The 23,876-nt window shown below is 50.3% G+C and overlaps 1 long non-coding RNA gene across 1 annotated transcript in view; it reads right to left on the bottom strand.

The window, feature by feature from the left end:
• The window catches only part of LOC116598736, a 135,532-nt gene that overhangs the window by 88,097 nt on the left and 23,559 nt on the right, over positions 1-23,876 (bottom strand). Inside the window, exon 2 of the long non-coding RNA XR_004289148.1 lies at positions 4,569-4,627. This is a non-coding gene — a long non-coding RNA (uncharacterized LOC116598736). The remainder of the gene's footprint in view (positions 1-4,568; positions 4,628-23,876) is intronic.

Here is a 23,876-nt window from a genome sequence, read left to right as displayed (position 1 = left end):
GCTCTCCAGACCCCTCACCCACCTACCTGCTTCACCTCTAGGCCCATCCAAGCTAAGAGGCTCACCATCCCAAACTTTTTATCCCTTCACTCCAGGCCTTCTGTTTTGCCTCTAATGCACTTGTCATCTGCTTCCTTCCAGACTCCACTCAGAACTGCACTGACAGGAAGCCCTCCTTGGTTGACCTCAGCCCCAAAGAACAATCCTGTCATTTTTTCTGGTTCCCAGATTCTCAGTGCAGAGTCCAAGAGGTGTTCCTTGGCACCATTTTCACATGGGTGCTGCATGGGAACGGCTGTTTGTCATGCAGCGTCTTTTAAAGCAGACCTGCTCATGCAGGTGACAATCGTGTCACAGCTCCCTCCCAGAATGGCGGCACAGCTAGGGCGTTAAGTCTGTGGAAATACTCAGCAGGACTGTCTCCCATGTTCAGATCAGCTTCACTCCACCCCTGGTGACTGGCCTGTCCTGCTGCAGGAACTTCCCGATGCAGGAACCCAGGGCTCCCCTCCCAAAACTCCTGCCATAGGACACCTCACACGGGAGCCTCTGGAGTGACACCAGGGAGCCAGGCTGTAATGGATATCTTGACCAACTTGGGAGACAGAGAAGGAGGTTTGACATCCAAGTCAGGAAACCAGGCTGGGACATGGCTCTGCCCAGTGATCATGACCAAGCCATTCCCATTTTCATCATTCAAATGGGGATAAAGATCTGTCCCTCCATGAAAGGATTATGGTGAAAGCAAATGTGAAAATGCTTTGAAAATCACAGAACACAATATAAATATTGGTGTCTCTGCTATTATAATAATTATAAACAATCAATTGTTGTAACTGTTACCGTATGTACATGACATTCCCCAGCACTCCCTGTGTTGAAGGAATCCTCCTGCTGAGCCCCCCACCCCCTTGCTTTCCTTCCCCTGGTCAGGGGAGGAACAGAGGTGCCCAACTGGACGAGTGCCCCTTGGGATCAGCAGCTCATTATCCCTGATAGTTTCCCCAAGCGGCACCGTCACCTTCAGGCCCTGGCCTCTCCGCTCCGCTCCTAAGCTGCCTCAGCAGCAGTAACAAGAGCGTGCCTTGTCAGACAAGCCCTGCATCTCCATAGAACATGCTCTAAGCATAATTACCCGTCGGAGAAGTGTGCAGGCCCCGCCCTTATTACAGAGCTGCTGCCACCGCTGGATTGTTGCCGCTCTGCTAGCTGAAGGCTGAGCTGCCCTGGACCTCGGAAGCAGGAACAGTCCTCCAGCTGAGCAGGGCCAGCTAGAGCCAAGTGCTAGAGGTTGTCCCAGGACCCTGGCCGTGAGTAGCTGGGAAGCCTCCAGCAGCCCAAGGAAATGCTGAGCCTGGGTTCTCCCCACCTTTCCACCACTCCCCATATTAGTCTCTGCCTGCCCATTTTGAGGCTCTCTCTGGATCGGGACTGTATCCACCATAAGCTTCCTGGCCCTTGACATGTCCCTTATTAGCCTTCCCACACTCCCGACCCCACTGCTCCCAGAGGCTGAGATGCCCCCCCCAGTGCTTGAAGATGCAGATAGGCAGTTAGAGTGGGTCCCACTCCCCAGCACCAGGTACATGGTAGGACAAGAGAGATGCCACTTCCTTCCTCCCGCCCCATCCCCGCTACATGCCTTCCCCAGGGAAACCCAGATAGCCCCTTGGGAAGATGTGTTCCTGCCTCCCCCACATCTCGCCATGCTGCTACATGACTGACTTCGCACCATGAATGTTGTTTCTCCCACTGTCTGGGTAGTTCATCTGCAAGGGAAATGACCCAGGCCCCTGGGTCCAGCGGAGGTCTGCCTCCTCCACCTACCAGTCTCTAGACTGTCTAAATGGTCTGTAGACCATTTCTAAAAGAGATGGGGAAGTTGAGCCCTGAGTTGGGCTTCGACTCCTTCAATTTGATCGTCTGAGTGGGGCACAGCTCTGAGGGTGGGGGAGAAGCAGAGGACATTTGGAGGTCCTTGGGATGCAGTCTTCCCAGCTAGGCTGTCAGAGGCGTCAGAGACACCTAAGATGCTCACTGTTTGTCCTCCTAGGAGTTCCACCCTATGGGAGCAGGGGCTCTGAAGGAGGCTGATTCTGCTCTTCCTCTGTGTAGAAACCCCATCCACCTCCTCACATCCCACCCTCTGCCAGGTAGAGCCCCAGAGTAGAGCCTACTTTCTGCCAGAACAGGGTCTGCAGAGACCATACTATCTTCTCTTGAGCCAGGTATGGGCTCCTCCAAGCAGCCCCAAGCCTTTCTAGGACCACAGTCCCTGTCCCCAGGGATACCCTGCTTGGTGCCATCTCAGGACTTCTAGGGGATTATGTCTCAAATCTAACCTCAGATTAAAACCCAAGCCAGACCCTTCCATCCAAGATTCTAAGACAATCACATCATCCCTCACTCTCAACCCCGCATCCTGCGTCTTATCCTAGCCCTTCCCCACTTGAACTTCACTACTGCTGTAGTGACAGCTCTATGGATAGGATGCATTGAGACAAATGAGACTGTGATTAACCAGCCATCAATATCTCTTAAAAGCCCATTCCCTCAAGAGCTGGCAGGTCCCTCTAGTCCCCCGCTTCCCTGAGCCAAGCAGAGATCCCCAGGGCAGCTCTAGCTTCCCTCTTTCTTTCTCTTTCCCCTCCTGCTCTGGCCATCTCAGCCAGATGGATTATGTCTTATTTCATTTGGATTTGGCTGCAGGAACCAAACAGCATTTAAGGCTATTGATTGTTCAAAAGGCCAAGTGTATAATGTACCAGAAAATTAGTTTGGAATGCCCTGCAGGAGAGCAGCTCCACTCTGGCTTCAGATTTATTCTGTTCTGGTGGGCCAGGAGGGGCATGGGATGGGGGCCAGTGTCCCTTTCAGTCTCCCCAGGAAGTTCTGGGAAGTCAGCCTCTCCCTGGTGGCCAAGCTGGGGCCTTCTCACCAGCTAGCTTACCCAGGTGAGTTACATTATAGCAGTATCCCTCTTTCACTTCTTCACTTCAGCCCCGCCCATTCACCATTTATCTCCACCCACCCCATGCACGTGCACATGCACACACACGCACCCACGGGGACACACACAATACACTCACGTCACACACACCATGTTTTTCTAAATGCCTACATATATGCATGCCCATGAGACAGTCCTGTGCTTACTAACAGGGGCACGTCACTCTCACCTATGTGCACGTGAGACTGACTGGGCATCCAGATAAAAAGCTTTCCCTTTGTGTAAAGAATTTGGTGCTTAGAAGAGTACCAGACACAAAATAGGCGATCGCGGACATTTACTGATCTCCGCCGAACGGCTGCAGCACCATGGACAGCTTCCCGCGCCCTCCACTCCGTTAGTTCACCTACCCAAAGGCCACTCTAGCTCACAGCCAGCTGGAGTCACTATTAAGTTGGTAATCATGATAACGGCTTTCATTTTTGAGCTTCTAGTCTGTATCAGCCACCAGCCAAGCTCTTTGCATGAATCATCTCCTTTGGTCCTCACGACCTCGCAGGATGGAGTTATTACTACTCCCACTCCACAGATGACAAAACTGAAGCTCACAGAGGTGGTTAATTCTCCAAGGTTTTCATTGAACTTGTCTAAAATAACAAAGGCAAGGGCACCTAACTCCAGGGGCCCCTGTTAAACTACAAAATCTTCATATGACAATAACTTCACCAGACAGATTTTCCCTGAAAGCAGAAGACGAGAGAGACTGACATGTATCAACCCATCACGTATTCTCTATCTCTACCACAGCTGGGCCCAGCTGGCCTGATGGAGACAGGAAGTGGCTCATTAAAAAGTGAGCAGGTATTCCTGAAGCCTGAAAAACAGGGCCAAACGGAGCCTAAAGCATGGAAAGCTTGCAAAGAGGACACTTAAGAGGCTCAAAGAAATGTCTGGAAGTGAGATAATGTCCAAGATAATGGGATGTCACAGACACACCAGGTTGAAAGAAAAAATGATAACCAGGGTTGCCAGAAGCAACTGTCCAGCCCCTTTCCTGCCCTCCCTGAAGCTAGTGGAAATGCTGAAAAAGGCAAAAGATTTAGTTCACTGAAAGGGATACTTAACAATGAGAATGATGACTGAATTGCTCAGCTAAGGCAAAGAAACATATTCCTGTTAAAAAAAAAAAAAAAGAACAAGGAATTGTTTCATAAAAGGTTTAGCCATACCTTTGTCATGGGCAGAAGAGAAATCATTTCTATGTATTGTGTCTTAGACCATGCAGCACTGATAGCCACGCTGACCCAGTATGTGAGAACCAATGCATCTGTCAGGAGAACTCCAACTCCCCAGACCCAAAAAGTGGCTTAAAATCATGAGGAAAGGTCATGGGCCATTTGGTTTTGAACATCAGTGTCCACTCTTCCCTCACCGCTCTTCCCCATCAAATAGCCACTCAAGCTTTATTTTACGCATCAAGATTCTGAGACATTCAAGAAATCTTCTGCACAGCAAGAAGCTGGGACCTGTGGAACAGTGACTGTCTAAACTACATTTCACTGAGCAATGTTTGAAAAGGTAGTGAGCCAAAGTAGAATCACCTACTTTGGTGCCTTACCTGATTCCTCCGACTTGAATCCACATGACTTTGGGGTATTTCCAAAGATACAGTTCACCCTGAAAAAGAGATAAATATTTACTCAAAGTCAAGACCATATGCCATAGGGGAGTTCCAGAAGTGCCGACAATGGTACATGATTGGCATATAAGCAAACTGTCGGAGGGCGAACTGTCAGAGTGGGCTACACGGAAGGACCAACATGCACTTGGATGGGAAAGTTCGGACATGTGAGAAAAGAACTTAGTCTAATTTTTTCTTGTCACATCAGCAGCAAACCACCAGCTGTGGATCTAAGCCTCTTCTTATGTCTGCTGGTCCTTATGCTGAGACCGGAAGAAGGGAGAAGACAAAGGTGGCTCAGTGAAGCAGGTGGGGCATTCTACCTGGAGTCAGGACTCCAGGGTTCAATTCTGGCTCTACCTTTAACCACCTGTGTGGCCAAAGATCTGAATCCCTTTGAGGCTCAGTCTTTTGGTTTTGTTGTCATGGTTTGTTTTGCCTTTTTCATTTCCAAAATGATACCAGTTACTGGCGGGATTGTGATTCTGGCTAAATGAGATAGAAGACCTAGCATGGTGCTTGGCACACAGTATGCATTTAATGTATGTTAGTTGGTGTTTTGGGGAGAAGGCGTCAGGCAGTCCACAGGTCCTGATAAAGGTCTGGGAGTTGTCCTGAGGCCTGGAGAAAACAAGGGTAAAGATGGGAACTAGAGACAGAAGAAGGGCACAAATGGGGAGAGATGAGCATGACCCTAAGAGACATGCTTAACCACAGCTGTTATCTTGGGATGGGTCTTCCCACAGGGAAGTTATTGAAATTAATCTAGGACCTGAACTCAGAAGGAGAAAGAAAGCAAGATGCTCTTAGAAAGAAAGATACTTTTCATCATCTTAGTGAAGGGTTCAAACTGGCTCACAATGCCGTGAAAGAGGACAGTTAGACAAGAAGAAGAACTTCCAAGCAGAGCTACAAACCCCTTACACAAGCTGCTCCCAGAGGCTCTTGAAGTTGGACAGACAATTGTCCAGAGACAGGGGAATGGATGAAATGTACTGGGGAAGCCCCAGTTCTCCTGCCTCTGAGCTTCAGCCAGTTGAGGTCTCTCTTATCAGCAGCTCTCCAGCACGGGAAGGGGGCCCTGCGAAGCCCCAGGAAAGCGCCAGTGTGGAAACTTAGCAGTAAGCAGCAACATTAACGAGTGCCAAGAATAACAGTGGCTTCTTAATGGAGCCCTTAATGAAGACTCATTTTGGGTTTTATTAACATAGAGAAAAAGCACATATTCTCTCCCCTGCTCTCGGAGAGCAGGCCGAATGAAGAGCAGCCCCAAATACGGACCTGAGCCCATTCCCTGGATCCTGCTGTCAGTACCATAAGCGGCTCTAGGAAGTGGAGTAGGAAGGGCAGCTTCAGAGCCCCGAAACCTTCCTTTGCTCTTCAGACAACCTATTTGGATCCCTGGATCCCACGTGGTCTGGGGGTGGGGGGGTAGATTTCCAGCTGGGCTTAGCTCTGCCATTTGCAGACAAGCTGCAAATAAGAACACAAAGGAGACCATCCCCAAGGTGGTAGCAGTGATTTGAACAGGCAAATAACTCCCATTAAATATTTAATTAGAATACAATCCCACCTAAGCTCTTCTACTATGAAAGACTAAAAACCACAGCCTTCTAGGACTTAATGTGATGTTGGTCACTTACTACCAAATACAAGTATCTATACCAAGTCTATAGTCTCTGTTCGTTTCACATACAGCAAGAGAGATTCAGGTGAGACCTCAAAATTCTGAACTCTAAAATTTACAGATGACCCTGGGGTTCATCTAATCAAATCCCCTGTTTTATGAGGAACCTGAAGCCCACATAAATTAGAAATTCATTAGAAGTCAGAAATTAGAAATTCATTTAAAAAATCAAATAGCCAGTTGTGTCCGAGTCATAATCCATTCCCCCATGACACCAGCCTTTGCTGGCCCCTTCTCCCAGGGTGATGGAACTTGGCTAATTAACCATCCCTGGGACTCAGCTGGCATGTGCAAAATGGTATTGGGGGGGCATGTCTGGGCTGGGACCTGGAGGTGTCTCCAGTCCCCAAATAGGAGTCCAGGATGCAACTCAGAGATTGCTTTGCTCTATCATTCAGATGCTCGAAAGCTCTTTGTTGATTAAATAGGAGATCACCCTATTTTGATGATGAAAATCATCCCTAAATAGCTCCACTGTCATCCCAACCACACCTGCAACCGCTTCGTCAATTGTTAATGCACAGTTACCAACTTCATAAGAGGAATGTCTTGAGAGCCAATGAAGGCAGGGAGGCAGACTTTTTCCCCAGGAGCCTGAATCCTCCAGGATGGGGACTTCCTCTGTGGGATGCTGGGAAAGTCAGACAGGAGGCATCTCCACCAGGGAGGACCCTACCTGATGGGGACCAGCCTACCCCACCCACCCACAGGCAACAGTGCTCCTGTGCCCCACGTTGTACTGGGTGCTGAATCCACGTTATTTTGAACCTAATTTTCACAGCACCTCTGTAAGGTTAAGTATTACTTTGCACCTTGTAACAGAAAAGGAAAATGAGACACAAGTGGAGGAAGACACAAATGGCTTTAAGTCAATTGCTACAAAACAAACACCTCAGTGTCTAAAGGACACCAAGCACTGAGACGGTCATCACAGGGAGCCAGCTGTGGAAGGTCTCCCAGAAAAGGCCAGGGGTAGCTGGGAAGACCTCATCACCAGGTGGCAGAACTGTCAGAAAAGAAGTTGACGTTTATTGAGCAACTGCTCTGTGTGCTGAGCTCTCTGCCATGCAGCTCACTACACAGTCTCCTCTGATTCTCACAACCACTTTCAGACATCAGAGTTCTGATCCTAATGAGACTCAGGTTCAGAGAGAGCAGGTGACTTTCCCAAGGTCACACAGCTAGCAAATGACAGATTCAGGATCTGAAACTACCCCTGTCTGGTTCCAGTATGGGAGGATAAAACCACTGGATTGACCAGTGGGGACAGCAGCTGCTGGGGGCAGGCTTAGAGGCCCCTGGGGGAGACATCTCTCTCTGAGAATAGAGGAACTTATTTCAAGAACCTTAGCTCTGAAAATAGGGAGAAAGGACCAGGTGTGCCTTAACCTGCAGGCATTTTTCCCTGCTGGATGTGCCCCTCCTCACCCAGGAGGGCCCATGGTGATGACAAAGAAACTCTTGGGTTAGATTCCATTAACATGCAAGGGGAATGCATGGATTTCAGCACCAGCACAGCTACTTTGTTTTTTTAGAGAGGTTTATGCCCCATCTGCTCACATGGCCTATGGCACAGTGTGACTAGCTGGTCAGCATCCTTGTGAGCCACAGAGATCGGTCTGTGATCAACAGCAGCGGCTTTCAAGGCAGACGGAACAAAGTTCAAATTCTGGTTTCTCCAGCTCGGAGCCTCTGTCCCCTCATCTCTTAAGCAGAGCTAATCAAGCCTGCCTCCCAGGGCTGTCAGAAGCATCAAAGGGCTTGTCACCAGCCTCCTTCACTGTCCCCCTCGCCAAGCCAAATTACCCCTACTCCACGCGATTCACCTGCCACTTTGTCTTTAATGGAGGAGAAGACTGAGTCATCTGTGGCTCTACTCTGTGGCCAGAGCAACCCTGATTGAGAGGAGTGAGTTGGAGGGAGCTCCGTTTCTGGGGAAGGCCAGACAGAGGTGATCCCAGGAGGGCAGGGAAGTAGGAAGACCACCCAGGAGATTCCGGAGGCAGGGGGACCACAGTGCCCTGAAGATCAATTGGGCCAATGCTAGGAATCAGGGGTCCTGGGAAGAGCCTGCAGCCTCCCTGGGCACCTGGCAGGGAAACTGAGGCACTTGGGCACTAGGAGGGCTCCCCCTTCCTCAGAGGCCTAACCAGAGTTAGTGACAGAGGATGGCCAGGCCCCAGCTCTACCCACGCAGTCTTGGTGTGCTGTGAAGGGAAAACACCCACCTCACCCTCTAAGCAACTCCTCTTCCCCCTCCCCTGAACTTACTCTGACTTTCTCAGGCCCTAGACTCCGAGCCTTCTCCCCTCAGAGCCTGTTCTCTACACAGGTCCCTTCTCAGCAAGACCTTTGTGCCTTCCTCAGCACCTCCCTAAATCCACCCATCCTTCCAGGGCTGTCCAGAGAGCCCCTTCTCTGTAAGCCTAGCTCCGCCCACCTCTCTCAATCCTGCCCTTCCCAGCCTCCGTGGAAGCAGTTTTTCCCTCTCTTTCCAGAAGCCCAGAAGGGCAGGGCTGGGCTGGTTAGCCCTGCTGCCCCCAGCACTCCACACGGGCCCTGGCAAGTAACAGGTGTTGGGGAAACCTTTTCTTTCCACCTCTTCCTCTTTGCCCCCAGGCCAGACACTGGATCTGCAGGAGCTGTACGCAGAGGAATGTTGACCCAGAGCAAACTGAGAGATGTCCTTGGCTGGTCCCAAACACCTTACTCCTCTGATAAAAGGAAGACTTTTTTTGCCCTTCCCCTCTCAGTTGTAAAGCTCTTAAAGGGAACTTGCCTCTTATTAGCGCCCTCCTTCTTCCTGCCAGTGCCAGGCAAACATCTGCCTCCTCTGGATCTCCCTCCTCCTGGGCCTGCCTACCCCTCCCCACCTCCCCACCTCCCCCCATCTCCCCTCCCACCTCAGCCCTGTAGCAGAGAATGTAATTAGGCCTTTCCCCCTGGACAGCACCCCCTCCACACAGTTGGACTGCCCGTCCAATGGGGGATAATTTATGGAAATGGGTAAAGGTGTTTTAAATTATTCAATTTAAATGTAAATAGGGGAGATGGTTTCTCTGAATAAATTGTCTTATTTATGTTCCGCCCGACTCCCCTCCCAGGGAAATATGGAGCAGTTGGAGCCCTCTGGAACACAGGGCCCTCCACTTCTCTTTAAGCAATATGGGACCAGCCCATGTCGCTGTGGGGGGTGATTTGGACACAAAGGTCCCTGATGAACTATGGTCAAACCAGGCCATGGATAAGGGCAGAAAGCAATGCCTCCATCTCTATTTGCTGGAGAATGATAATGGGTCAGGGGGCTCTAGCCCCCCCCCACACACTTCTGCCCAAGGTCTCTTTCCATCTGAGTCCCCAGCAGTGAGAAGAGGTGGGGGGGGGTTACCTCCCTGACAAAGTCCTTCAAGCTCAGAGCCCCTCATGCTAGGTGACTATGGGCTAACAACTATTCTCAGTGTCTTTCTATCCCAGTGTCTTTCTATCTGTCTTTCCTCTGGGAGGAAGGGGGATGGGTCGGTCCCTAGGCAGAGAGCTTCCTTGAAAGAAAAGGACCTTCCTTCACACATCTTGGACACCATCCCATGTGCCAATGGGAAGGCATTTGAGGGTGAGGAGAGGGGCCCATTACACATGAGTAACCAGCAATCAATGTAGCTGTTAGAGGGCTTTCAGGTACATTGAACATTGAACAGCTCAAAGTGGCTCACGTACATGGAAACTGACTAGCCCTGGAAATCTGGAGGTAGGGCAGAGTCTGGGTGCAGATGTGGCATGACCTGGAAGTCTGCTCCTGTTTCCCTGTGATTCTTTTTTTGTGTATCCATCATCCTCAGACTAGGCCACAAGATGGCTAGGGCAGTTAGGAGCCTTATATCCACTGATGACAATATTCAGAGAAAACCAGAAGAAAGCAACTCTCGGAGACTCTTCCAGAAGTGTACAAAAGCCTGCCCCTCACCCCTCAGGAAAACTCTCCTTGCACCTCGCTGGCCCATCCTGACCAAGTGCCAGCAGGGACTGGGATGACTTTAGACCAATCAGGTAGTCCAAGATGTGGGGGCAGGGCAGGAGCAGGGACAGCTTCTCCCTGAGGCACACACAAACATGGGGAGGAAGAAGTGGAGACTGGGTGCTGGTTAAGAGAGTATCCATTGGAGTTACAGTTGAACAAGAAATTGTTGAAATAGATGCATGTTTTAATTGTCAACCAGGCTATTTCAACCTGCCCTGTTTGAACTGGGTCAATTCCTTTCTGCCTAATCCTAAGAACCAGATCACTGCCCAACTCCAGAGAGTCAGGAATCAAATCAATCACCCAGATAGCAGACTGGTTGACAAGATGGCCCAGGTAAGACACAAGGTGCTGTCCAGATGACTTAACTCTTTCCCAGGATATCCATAACCGAATGCCAGTTTACCCGTGCCCCATGATCAGCAGCACCCGTCACTGCCATTTATTCATTCATTATACAGCTATCTACCTGGCCGGACACGAACTAGGGGCAGGAGGTTCACTGGCAAAGCAAAGATACATTTCCTATTCTCCCTATACATTCATCTCTCTCTCTCTCTCCATCCTTGCAGTGGACTTTAGCGTGTTTGTTGTCAGCTGGTTTGGCTGCCCACAAATATCCTTGCTGAGTTTGGGAGTCTCCAGCCTCATGAGCCTTACCTAGCCTCCTTTGCAGCAGATGGGCACAGACTGATGATCCAGACCCCACTAATCAGACTCACCCATAGGACACTTCACTTGAGAGGGAGGAATTTGATTAAGTTCATTGCCCAGAAGCCACTGTGCTGGTGAGGATAGACATGGAGGTGTCCAGGTTTGGTAGAAGTGATAGTAGTACTGAGTTCCTGGCCCAGAAGCACAATTGGTGGGGAGTGGCAGGAGCCGCTGAGGTTCCCTGGTATCTGCTGGGACAACAGCAATGGTTGGGGTTTCCCCCATCAGTCTGGGCCAAGAGTACAGAAAGCATCTTTCCTGAAATCTCAGTCTTGAGTCTGATTCTCCAGCCCTCCCTGTGATTAGATGAGACACCCACTGTTCTTCTAATAGAGTCCTTTTCTGCTTAATCAGTCAGAGTCACTCCTCTTGCTTATGGCTAGGAGCCCCAGCTGATGGAAAAGCATGCACCATCCTTCATGAAACCAAGTCATTCTTTTTTTTTTTTTTTAAGATTTTTATTTATTTATTTGACAGACAGAGATCACAAGTAGGCAGAGAGGCAGGCAGAGAGAGAGGAGGAAGCAGGCTCCCTGCTGAGCAGAGAGTCAGATGCGGGGCTCGATCCCAGGATCCTGAGATCATGACCTGAGCCGAAGGCAGTGGCTTAACCCACTGAGCCACCCAGGCGCCCCAAACAAAGTCATTCTTTTTTTTTTTTTTTTTAAGATTTTATTTATTTATTTGACAGAGAGAAATTACAAGTACACTGAGAGGCAGGCAGAGAGAGAGAGAAGGAAGCAGGCTCCCTGCTGAGCAGAGAGCCCGATGCGGGACTCGATCCCAGGACCCTGAGATCATGACCTGAGCCGAAGGCAGCGGCTTAACCCACTGAGCCACCCAGGAGCCCCGAAACAAAGTCATTCTTAAGAGCTAGACTGGGTAACCACTTCTCTGAATTCCCCCAAGCCCAAGCACTTTTTTCATCTTTATTACAGCAGACTTAATAAAGGCATGAGCCCCTGTGGGAGTCTCCACTACCACCCCCCCAACACACACACACACACACACACACACACACACACACACTCATTCTGATTTCCATGGGCTCTGGGACCACACCTTTTTCATCATTATATCCTTGGGTCTAGTTTCAAACCTGAATCAGAATAGGTGTTCACTAAATATTTGTTGCAATGTGATTATTGCCACTGTCTTTATTATCAACACTGTCTTTATTTTTATTATTGGTGGATCAAAATCCACCAATGTCTGACACTGGTTTTTGCAACACGCATAGAGAATGGCCCACATCTTGTTCCACTTTCTGCAAAACCCATTACCAGGTTCACATCCATGGTCTCTAAGCTCTGCAGTACCCACCAGAACATTTCTTAGAATAACACAGGACTGTGCTCTGATCCCTACACCCAGTTATCTAATCACCTGTGATGGTCTTGCATTTGCTCCTTCCAACCCACTGTTCCCATTTCTGCTTTGACGCCACTCTACCCTTGACCCTCTCAACCCTGGGAAGATACCCACTCTTGGACATGGAGATGACATCCCAAAGGCCGCTGAAGAGATATGCCTGTATGAGTTATGTTGCCAACCCGAGGGTGTCCCTCATCCTATCTAGCCCTGTGCACACAAACCCACTCTACCCGCCTCTGCAGGAGAAGGCAGAGGAAATAGACAAGCTTTCTGGAATCAATTTCATGCCCTTGGGCATGATAAACAACTAAGCAGAGAGCACCACCCTTGGAGGGAGCTAATGGCCTTGGGTATCTGAATGATGCATCAACTCCCTGAAAAAGCAAGCCTGACCTCAGATGCTCTCTCCACATGCACTTTTTCTCCATACATTGTCCTACTTGGAGTGGACTCATAGAAGACCCAGCTGCACCTTCCTGGGCACAGACAGTCCTTTTGTTTTCCCCAGGTAGCACACCACCTCTCATCACCTGGGGGCCTGGGGAGACCTAAGGCAGCAAGCACCTGGCCCACCACCTTAGCCAAGAGTGCTACACTACGGATGGAACCACGCCACTGGGATCCACACCCCAGACTCTTTCTCACTGTCTGTGTGACCTTGGACAAGTCACCTAAATAGCAAAAACCTCACAAGGCTCTTCTGAGGATTCCATGAGCTACTGTTTCCAAAGGGCTTAGCACCATGCCTGGCACAAAGTCCTTAATAATCTTAGCTATGACTGTTTTTATCCTGGGTCCCTGTTGTCAGCAAGTTCTTGGTTCCTCTAACCTGAATACTATTCACACGGCCTTTGATGCCCATACCAGCTTGTTCTGCTCCCAGGGGTCCCAGAACTGAGGAGCCCCCAGTGTGATGTGGTGGGAAAAGCAATACCAATGGAAGGAGACGAGCTCCATCCAAAGCTCATCTCAAGGCTGTAGCCACGATCTCCTCACATCTAGTCGGCATGAGACAGATTCTAAATGCTCAGCGATTGGCTGTGTGGAGTAACAAAGGTCTCTGTGCTTCTCTGAGCCACATGCTACAGCAGCCTTGTTTCTACAGTGGGAAGGGAGCACTGCCCAGCAAAGCCACGGCGAGGATGAAAACAAATGCAGTGACATCCAAGAGAGCACCTGGGATGGCAGGTGACCAAGATGTCAGTTGAATCTGAATCTGCAAAAGCTCAATTTGCAAGACTTAGTTCCCTGAGCCCTCTCCCCCTGACAACAGAGATGACCCCGTTTCTACAACTTTCACCCCTTCATGTCGAATCCAGCAAGTTCCGCCATATTTTGTCAGCCCAAGGAGCACTGATTTAACAGCGAGAATCTAACATCAGATTTTAGCAGAAGTGAGGAGAATCCTTGAAGCTCTCCAAGGCCAATGTCCAGGAGAGGGCTAGTGATCCCAGCCACTGACAGGTGCACCACACTTCACAATTAACTAATGTGCTGTCAGTTAAGATCTTACTAAATACATGCAGTGGCCGGTTTTGCCAAAGGGGAAACTGGCTTAGACTGGGGAGCCAACTTCCCCACAGAGGTAGAAGATATGAACTCACGTTGCAATTGGTCTCTGTCTCCACCCCATTGGGCACTCTGCCCCCTGCCAGCATGTCCACCAACACCAGCCAGGCAGGCCCTTTCAGATCTTCCAGCCCAATATGTGGCACATCTTCCGGCACAGAGTAGGTTCCCGATCATTCATCGTCTAACCTAATTATCAGATTTAATCCAACTACATCATTTCACCGATGAGGAAACTGAAGCAGAAAGCGAAGAAGTGAAGAGGTCAAGGTCACACAGCTGGATGGTGATGTGATGAACTCATTAACAGAAGAACGGGAGCTTATCCCAAAATGTCAGACCTAGAAGAAGCCCAGGAGGTCACAGGGTCAAGGCCCTTCCCAGTTCTTCCCTGGTGACCAAGTCACGTTCTCCCACTCAGACCTTGGAGGAGGGAAAACAAGAAACTTCAGAGGCTGGATATAGCAGGTGGATTGCAAAATGCCCCCAACCTCCCCTCCCCCCGACCTACATCTGTGCCCCTTTGAGAAACTTTGCAGTTTCTCCCAACAAGAAGTAAAGTCTATTTCTCCTCCTATTGAATGTAGGCTGCCTTGTGACTTGTTTGGACCAAGAAAGTTCAACAGATGCGATAGCATGCCGATTCTAAGGCTAGTCAAAAGACCTTGTGACTTCCCATGCTCTCTTAGAGCCCTGCCAGCACCATGCGAGCGAGCCTGCACTAGTCTTCTGGAGGACGAGGATATGTTGAGAAGAGCCCAGGTGTCCCATCGGAGGCCTCCCTAAACCCGCCTAGGACCAGATGACTCCTAGACATGAGAGCACAGAGATTGGAAGAGGTGCCTTCTCAACCCACGGCTGACCAAAAGGACACAAGTGACCCCAGTCAAGACTGGGGAACCACCCAGATAACACAGGCTCATGAGAAATTGTTTCAAGTCACTGAGTTTTGGGGTGGCTGTTATAAAACACCAGCCAACAAATACCTTGAGCCTTCCGAAGAGACAAGTCATAGCCACAGCCAGAAGTCAGGGTTAGTGCTCCAGTGGGGTCTTGAAGGGGTAGGACCCTTTTTGTAAAGAGCCTGACAGAGCTTCCACCTCCTTTGTCCAGCCCTCAGGCTCCAACCCAGCCCCAGGACCTGTGAGGTCAGTTCTGGCTTGGGTCCTACCCGTCCACCCATCTTGGCACCTGTGAACCCCCCTACTCCATGGCACCATCCAGGAGGGGTAAAGACCCCAGTACAGTGACCATGGAGGGCTGCCATGAGACTTGAGGCTGTCCATCCTAGGAGAAGCTCTCCTCAGAGACAAAACCCCAACAAAGCCCCGGGGTGGGACCTCAGTGGGAGAAGCCCAGGGCCAGGCCCCTCCCCCACCCAGGGGGAGCAATCAGCCCCGGAGGAGCTGAGAAGGCGAGAAGGCCGCTTGACATTTGATGGGAATCATTATCAGACACTTATTCCCAATCAAGGCTCAAGTGCCTCTGAGGGTCCCTCTGCTGCCTTCTCATTCCAGGGAGCATTCATGGGAGGGGGGAAGGGGCGCCCACCCCACCCAGGTCTGGGCAAAGGCCCTCATGACATGCCCCTCTGACGTTAGCCTCCTCCTCTGCTCCTGAGGTTCCCAGGAGCAAGCTACCACAAGCCAGAGTGTGGAGAGTGGGGACTCCTGGGTCCTTGGAAAGACTGTGCCACAATGATGCTCAAAGGGATAGGAAGGCCAGGTCAGAACTCCAATTCCTGCGGGACTCAAGAAGAGCTCTGTCCCGAAATTTCAGGCTCAGGAGCTCTTGAGTCCCTGTCCCGGGCAGCCACCTCCTCCTCCAGACAGTCCTCCAGACACATACCCAAACTTCCTCTCTTTAGCTAGATGTCCCACTGCTATCTTAAGAGAGTCATGGGTCAGGAGTGTGAAGGCCCTTTAAGGCTCTCCCAGCTCAGAGAAGGATCTTGGGCAAGCTCACCTAACCTCTCCTGTTCTGAACAAAGGGCAAGGATCACTGCTCTGCCTCTCTCTGCCGGAGACTAGTATGGGAATCCCTTTCTTTAATGTATGGGAAAGCATTGACAAACTGTAGAACAAGGGCTAGGTCCAATTATACCCAACTAGATCCTCATCACAAATACAAGCGAGCTCAGATGAGCCCCATGCAGGCACAGGCTGGTAAGGGTGTGTGTGCGTGAGCGTGCGTGTGTGTGTGTGTGTGCGTGTGTGTGCAGCTGTCTCACTGCATGCCACAGCACTCCAATACCAATATTTCATGGTTTGGATTATCTGTGGGTTTTCACCATCTATGTCTCTATACAGGCGGTGAATCAACTGTATTGATGTGTTACAGTCAGAATACAGAGACACTTTCCAGTTAAAAAAAAAGGGAGTAGAAAGCCTTGTAGTGGTTTGATAGGAGAGAGAGAGGATATACACACACCACCCCTATGCTCTCAAGGAACTTAAGGACTCAAATAACTGACTATAAAGAAATAGAGAAAGAAGGGGCTGGAGAGTCAGGAGATGAGGAGTCCTGAGAGCAGTCAATCTAGAAGGCTTCCTGAAGGAAGAGATAAAGTCTGAGCCGGGTTTTGGTAGAAAGGCTGGACATGCAGGCAGCAGGGAAAATGGCTTTGGGAGGAGGATGGAAATGGATCAGTTTTATGCATTCTTTTTTTTTTTTAAATAAAGATTTTTATTTACTTATTTAACAGAGAGAGTCAGTGGGAGAGGAAACACAAGCAGGGGAAGTGGGAGAGGGAAAAGCAGACTTCCTGCTGAGCGGAGAGCCCGATGCAGGGCTTGATCCCAGGGTCCTGAGCCAAAAGCAGTGGCTTAATGACTGAGTCCCCCAGGCACCCCTTATGCATTCTTGTCATCAAACCACAATAGCTGTACTTCAGCCTTGTAGAACAGCTGATGGTTTACAAGGCTTTCCCACATTTATTTCCTCACTCAGGTTTCATTACAGTCCTCTGAACTAGACAAGTCAGTTTTTATTATCCCCATTTTACAGATGAGGGAACTGAGGCTCAGAGAAGTGATTTTCCCAGTGTCTCTAGTGGAAGTGCCCAGGGCTCCTGACTCCCACCTAGCCCAGAACCTTTCCATGGTCTCTCTCCAATCCTACCCCCACGCAATGTCTGCCTCCGTCTGTAAGCTACTTGGGGGCAGGGAGCGGGTCTGGGTAACAGACTCTGGGCAGTGCTTGGGAGATCAGTCTAGGAGAAGGAGAGGCGTGTGTCTAGAGTCAAACACAACTGAGGCCCTACCCGTTTACCTTGACTTTGCCTGTTACTCCTCTCTGCACCTCCATTTCCATGTACCTAGAATAGACTATTACAAAGACAAGAAGAGGGAATGCCTTGGAAGCCCTTAGCATGGTTCCTGGCACATAGTATTTGCTCAATTAACTGCAGCCCCCACCATTAAGCTCTTGGTTATTGGGTTATTATTGCTAATCAGAAGACTTTCTTCATGGCCATTTTGCACCAGTTTCTCCTTTCCAGGATAAATGGGTCATTTAACACCCACACTGTGACCATTCATTACTGTCCTGAGAGATGGTTCTCAGCGAACACAAGCAATACGCTTCTCCTTCCAGCCACCTGGCCCACGTGTCTGGCCTGGACCCCATGGCCTGGAGGGGTCCTGGGAGCCCTTCTGCACCAATCAGAGTCAGGCCTGACCCCTCAGCCACCTGTTGAAATATATTTCAGTCGCCAGAGCTCTCATTTCTATTAAAAGTCCATTTGCCAAGAAAGTGGAAAGGTAATTATGAATCCCAGTCTTAAATCACTCTGCCGCTGAATTATTAAAGGGAAGAATTAAAAATAATCAGGCTTTTTCATTACACTTCATAGCAGGGAAATTAAAGGTGTAAGAATGTATTTTTTTCCTCGAATTTAAGTATTCATTTTAGAGATTTATAGGGGAGTTGAAATGATTCCCTGCATGCCCAGCTCTCCCTTTTATGAAAGGGGGAGAGGGAAAAAACCTTGTAAAATTAAGAGGGAGATAGAGCGAAGAAGGGATTTAACATAAAGAAGTACAACTGAGTGTTTTGCATTTTAATACATTTTTTTCTGCACAATTACACCATTGAGTGATATGGCAGAGAGAGATTAGGCTGCTGCTAATTTCAGATACTGGTTGCGGAAATGGCAAGGGGGTTCTCACCAATTGTCAGGTCAGGAAAAGCATGCTGGGTCATCCGAGCTGGCTCCCCAGCTCTCTAAGCACTGGGGGGGCGGGCCTATTTCAGCGCCAAGACTCCTGGCACCCTCTTTTCTTTGGGGGAGAACAGGATGAGGGACCCTGCTCATTTCACAGAGCAGCCAGGAGCCTGCGACCAAAATGGGAGGGACACGGAAAAGAACTTCCTAACTAGTTTTCAGGTCTGGAAGAAGGTGGAAGAGAGAGAGATGGGGGTAACTTTCCATCTGCTCACCTCCCCATTTCCTCCTGATGGATGACGACAAAGGTTGATGAAGTCCCTGCCTTCCCCAGTCCCAGCCAGTGTTTGGGGGGGCGGGGGTTGGGAGTGGGTGGGAATGCAGAACAGACTACCCAGAGTCAGGTAACTAGCAGGTATAAACTCCTTCTATCCGGGACCAGGTACAGAAGGAGGGGACAGTGACAGCAGACCTGGAGGGGACTCATCCAAGGAGGCTTCCAGGAGAAAGGGAGCAGAGAGAGTTGGAGGCAGACAGAGGCACCGGAGCACAGAGCTCATTCATTCCTCCTGTTCTGTAGCAGCTGGAGACCCCTGCCTGCCGCTCTCTCTCTGCTGGGGCCAGTTTGAGGACAGAACAAGAATCAGATGTCATCACCACACAGGCATCGCTGGCAGCAGCTGGGAGGTCCCAAATCAGACCCAAGGGAGGGCGCTAAGAGCAGGCTTGTCCCACCCAGATGTGCTCCAACAGCTGGCCTGCCTCTCCTTGGGGCCGCCAAGCTGGAACACCTCTGTCCCACGTCCCTTCCACCTACACAGGCAATGACTGGACCGGGGGAGGGGGTGGGGCTCCCTTGACGAGGCCCTCAGCTGCCCGCCCCCTCCCTGGAGATGGTAATGAATTGCAGGGAAACGCGCTGAGAGGTGTCAGAACAATTTCTATTAAACATAATTTCCTAATGAAAAGGTTACGAGGGAGCCGATGGAGCTAATCAGGATTGAATGCTCACTCCAACCCGCTCTGAGGGAGGGGGCTCAAGGCCTGGTCCCTGGTTCCACCTGGTCTAGGCTGGAGGGAAGGGCCGTGGCACTGGGGACGGCCCTGGACTGCCTCCCATGCATCTATCTCAAGGTCTCGGGCAAGCCCGTTATTAGGAGCTTGCAAGGAACCAGGCACCTTTGTTAAGTATCTTCCATGTCTCATATCCTCACAACATCCCTGCAAAAATGGCAGTTATGTCCCCATTTTCAAGATGAGCACGTTGAGACTTTGGAAAGTCAAGTGGCTTACCCCAAGTCCCATCTCCACCAATTAGGAAGCCAAGGCAGGATTCTAACCCAGATATGTCTGATGGGAAGCCATGCGGCAATGCCATCATTGCTCCCCACCTTCTGGGCCCTGAGGTACTCCGCGGTTGCACAGTCTTTGGAAGGGCAAGCAGAGCTCTAGGACGAGGGCAGGGCAGAAGTGCTGCAGAGTGGGCCTGAGCCCTGCCCAGGTACCCACCCTGGAGGGGTGTCCCTTACCGAAGATTTGGAGATCTGTGAGGAAGGAAACCAAGGTCAGTTTCCAAAGGGTTCTGTCCCCTCAGAGACTGGCATGGTGTCCTGCTGAGTCTGGAGGGGGCACGCTTGTCAACGCAGCCAACTCAGGGCTGCTGAGAGCCCTTTGAGTCTTTATCTTGAGAACAGGAGACACTGACCCCATGCAGTCCACCCCCTCTACCTCTGGTCCCAGAGAGTGTCCCTAAACAAAGCTTGTCTCTGAGCAGGGACCCTGTCCCTTTACTCTTCCCTCACCCTGGATCTCAGATGCTAAATTGCTACATCACGCCTGTGCTGTGGGTGGGGCCAATGTGGCCAAAACTAAGAAAAAGGGATTTTTCGGAATGTTCAGAGATTCTCCCTAAGCCCTCAATTATAAACTCTTTAAAAATGGCCTTGGCTTTTACTGGTAGAGGCTGGGGACAGGGGATGGAGCAGGAATCTGAGACCGAATGGTAATGAGACTTATTCCCTTGTAATTCAGAGGCTCCTGATACCACCAAAGCCCAGCTGGGAGCAGTTTCAGGAACACTGGGGCTTTGCTCTACCAGAAGCTCCTACAGCTGTTAAGACACCTCTTTGGAGAGGGAGAAGTGTTCCAGATGGGGATAGAGGCAGGCCCTTAAAGTCCTCCAGGAAACTCACCACCACCCCCTATATCCTGTGGGAGAAAGGGGCTGAGCTATGGGAGGGACCCAGATCACAAATTCTCCTCCCCCCTCCCATCTGGGCCCACCCAGCCCCTCCCTTGCTCCTCCCCAACCACTGTCTCTCCACCCTGGGCAAGGAGCCCCAGGTTCTGCACCCCGCCCCCAACAGGGTGCATCTCCCCATCCCTCATTACAATGAAGCTGTCACCGACTGCCAGCGCCTGCCTTCCTGGGACCTTCAAAGCCAGGAACAACATGAAATATGCAGCCGCCTTCCCAGCTCCCACTCCCCGCACAGCCCCCTCCCTCTAATTGCTCCGTGCAGATTAAACTTGGATGTCACAGCTCTGGCTGAGGACATCCAACACTTATATTCTCCAGAAACACTGGAGGCCCCTTCTGCCTCCAGGCAAGAGGAGCTCAGCCCCTGAGCGTCTGAGGTGCTGCTCCTCTAAGCCCCCACCACCACCAGACACGCACCCCTTAGACTGAAGTCTCCCTGGCCAGCAAGGTTTTTGCGAAAAACAGCAGTGGTTTTCCAAGTGTGGTCCCTGGACCAGCAGCCTTAGTATCACCTGAGAACTTGTTAGAAATACAAATTCACAAGACCTTAGCCCAGTTTTACTGAATCAGAAACTGGGGGCAGGGCCCAGCACTTTGGAGTTAGCAAGCCTACCAGACAATTCTGATTCAGGGTTAGGTTTGAGAGCAGCTGAACTATATAGACCCATTCAACCAGCATCCAGTCAACCGGACAGAGCTCCCTGGGCCCCCAGGGCTGTGTTAATGTTAGCAAGGAAGAAAGCAAGGAAGCAAGGAAGAAAGATACCAACTCTCCTGCACCAGGGGATATCAGGCTCCCCTGTCCATGGCTGATAGGAGAGGCAATAAGCAATGACCGCTGCACGCCAGTGGGAGGATCCTGGAAGGTACAGAGGGGAAAGCTGCAGGGGATGAAGGTTTCACAGAGGAAGGCAGTTAAACTAAATGGGGGCCAAAAATAAAAAAAAAAAAAATACTTGAGATGAAATGCCAATCAAAATCACAAAGAGATATCACCTCACACCTGTTAGGATGGCTACTGTTTGAAAAGCAAAGACAAACAAAACAAAACACCACAGAATTACAAGTGGTGGTAAGGATGGGGAGGAATTGGAACCCTGCACCCTGCTGCCTGGAATGTAAATAAAATGTTGCAACCACAGTAGAAAACAATAGGATGTTCCCCCAAAACTAGAAGGAGAACTACCACATCAGCCAGCGATCCCACTTCTGGGTATGCATCCAAAAGAAAGCAGGGACTCGAAGAGATATTTGCCCAACCACGTTCACTCAGCACTAGTTGTAAGAGCCAACGTGTGGAAGCAATCCAAATATCCACCGATGGATAAACAGGTAATAAAATTGGGTGTGTCATACAATGGAGCATTACTCAGCCTTAACTAGGAAGGAAATTCTGACACATGCTACAATGTGGATGAACTTGGAAGACATGCTCAGTGAAACAAGCTAGTCACAAAAGGACAAAAACTGTCTGACTCTACTTATATGAGGTACTTACAGTGATCTGATTCCTGAGAAGTTTGGGATAATGGAATGGTGGGGGAGAGGGAATGGGGAATTGTTGTTAAATGGGTATAGAATTTTGAGAAGATGAAAAACTCCTGGAGATCTCTTGCACAATAATGTAACCATAATTAACACTATTGAACCATACCTTTAAAAATGGTTAAGACGGGGGTGCCGGAGTGGTTTGGTCATTAAGTATCTGCCTTCAGCTCAGGTCATGCTCCCAGAGTCCTGGGATCGAGCCCCACATCGGGCTCCTCTCAGAGGGGAGCCTGCTTCTCCCTCTCCCACTCCCCCTGCTTATGTTCCCTCTCTCTGTGTGTCTCTCTCTGTCAAATCAATAAAATCTTTTTTTTAAAAAAAAATTGTTAAAATGGCAATTCTGTATTATGTATATTTTACCATAATTTTAAAAAATTTTTAGATAATAATGGGAGCCAAATGTGCATGGGACAGGGGACGATGACCCCAGCAAGCCTCACATGTGCATCAGCCACTTGCCGACATATCCTCCACCTCACTGGGAAAAGAGCAGAGCAGGCGTGACCATCCCATTGTACAGAGAGATGAGCCAGACAGGAAAGGTGCCTGGCCAAGGTCTCAACACAGTGAGTAGAGAGCTGGGGCCGGGGCTCAGCTCCTGACCCCAAGCTGGTAAAGAACCCTCATGGCAAAGAGGCCGCCAGCCCTGGAGGCTGCAGACCTGCACCGTGGCAGATCCTCGAGGAGCTGAGGGTGGAACTGGGAAGCCCTGGGGTTGGGCTGGAGGGGTGAGACCACAGGGTACATCCTGCTATTATACCTGCTACTCAAAAAAATCATTAACAGACCTCCCTTCATTTTCAGCAATGTCCCAGTTCAGAAGACAGATAATATTCACCCCAACCAAAAGTGCCTAGAAAGCCAAGGAGAAGAGTTGAGTGGAATCTGACAGGAAAGAGGGGAGAAGAGCCCTTACAAGGATCACCTCACCTCCCCTGACTGCGAGCAGGAGGCTGGATGGAGGAAGGAGGAAGGGGACAGAGGCAGAGGTATGGGGCATGGGAGGAGGGGAAGGTCATTAGACTGGGACACATGCACCTTCCCGTGGACCCCCAAGAACATCACATACCTTCTCCTGGCCGCCATTCTCCCTTGCCTCCCCTTCTCCCTCTCACCCCTGGGCTCTCCACATGAATACAAGAGCAGTCCCCTCGGTAGGAATGGGCCATGAATTCCCTTGCCCCTCTGAGCTTTCCCCAGTGCCTGGCTTTGGGCCAAGGCAAAGTCCAGACCAACTCACACTTGCCACTGCATTCCATTGGCCAGTCTCAGCCTGGGCCAGCCTCTCTCCTTCAGTGCCTCCCTCAATCCCCAACTCACCCCTCCTGACAGTAGAAAAGCCACATGCCTTCACCCCTGCAGCTGTCCCCCCAATCCTTTCTTCTCTAGGACCCTCCTCTTTCTAACTTGCCCAGCTTCGCAGGTACACAGCCTCAGAGCATCTCAGCATTTACGTACAAACCAGCTGCTTGCTTTGCGTCTGTGAGAGTTTCCACCTCCACAAGGAGTACCCTGCTCTCCTCTTCCTCCCCCACACACCATGCATGATGGACCAGAGGCCCAAGGAGACCAGAGTCAGAGACACACTGCAGGTGGAGAGCAATGGACAGGAGCCATGGCCCACCTCCATCCTTTGCCTTTGCAAAGTGATAATGATGTCCTCCCCAAAGACCTCCCCACCGCCTTGGGGGAATGTTGCCAATGCTGACTTCAACATGAGCTTGTTAGGGGACATGACCAAGTCCCAGTGCCTGCCACAGACACTCAGCTAGGTTTATAATGAGGGAGAAGAGAGGACGGGAGGAAAAGCCAGTCTGCACAACTCCAAGTTTTAAGGGTTCAGGTTCAGTCTGCAATGAGGGTGAGGGGTGAAGTGAAATGCTAGGGTTGAGGTTACACCTGAAGATAAGTGT

The sequence above is a fragment of the Mustela erminea genome, chromosome 9 (assembly GCF_009829155.1).
Source record: "Mustela erminea isolate mMusErm1 chromosome 9, mMusErm1.Pri, whole genome shotgun sequence".
Classification (NCBI taxonomy): Eukaryota; Metazoa; Chordata; class Mammalia; order Carnivora; family Mustelidae; genus Mustela; species Mustela erminea.
This window is presented reverse-complemented; position numbering and strand designations above follow the sequence as displayed.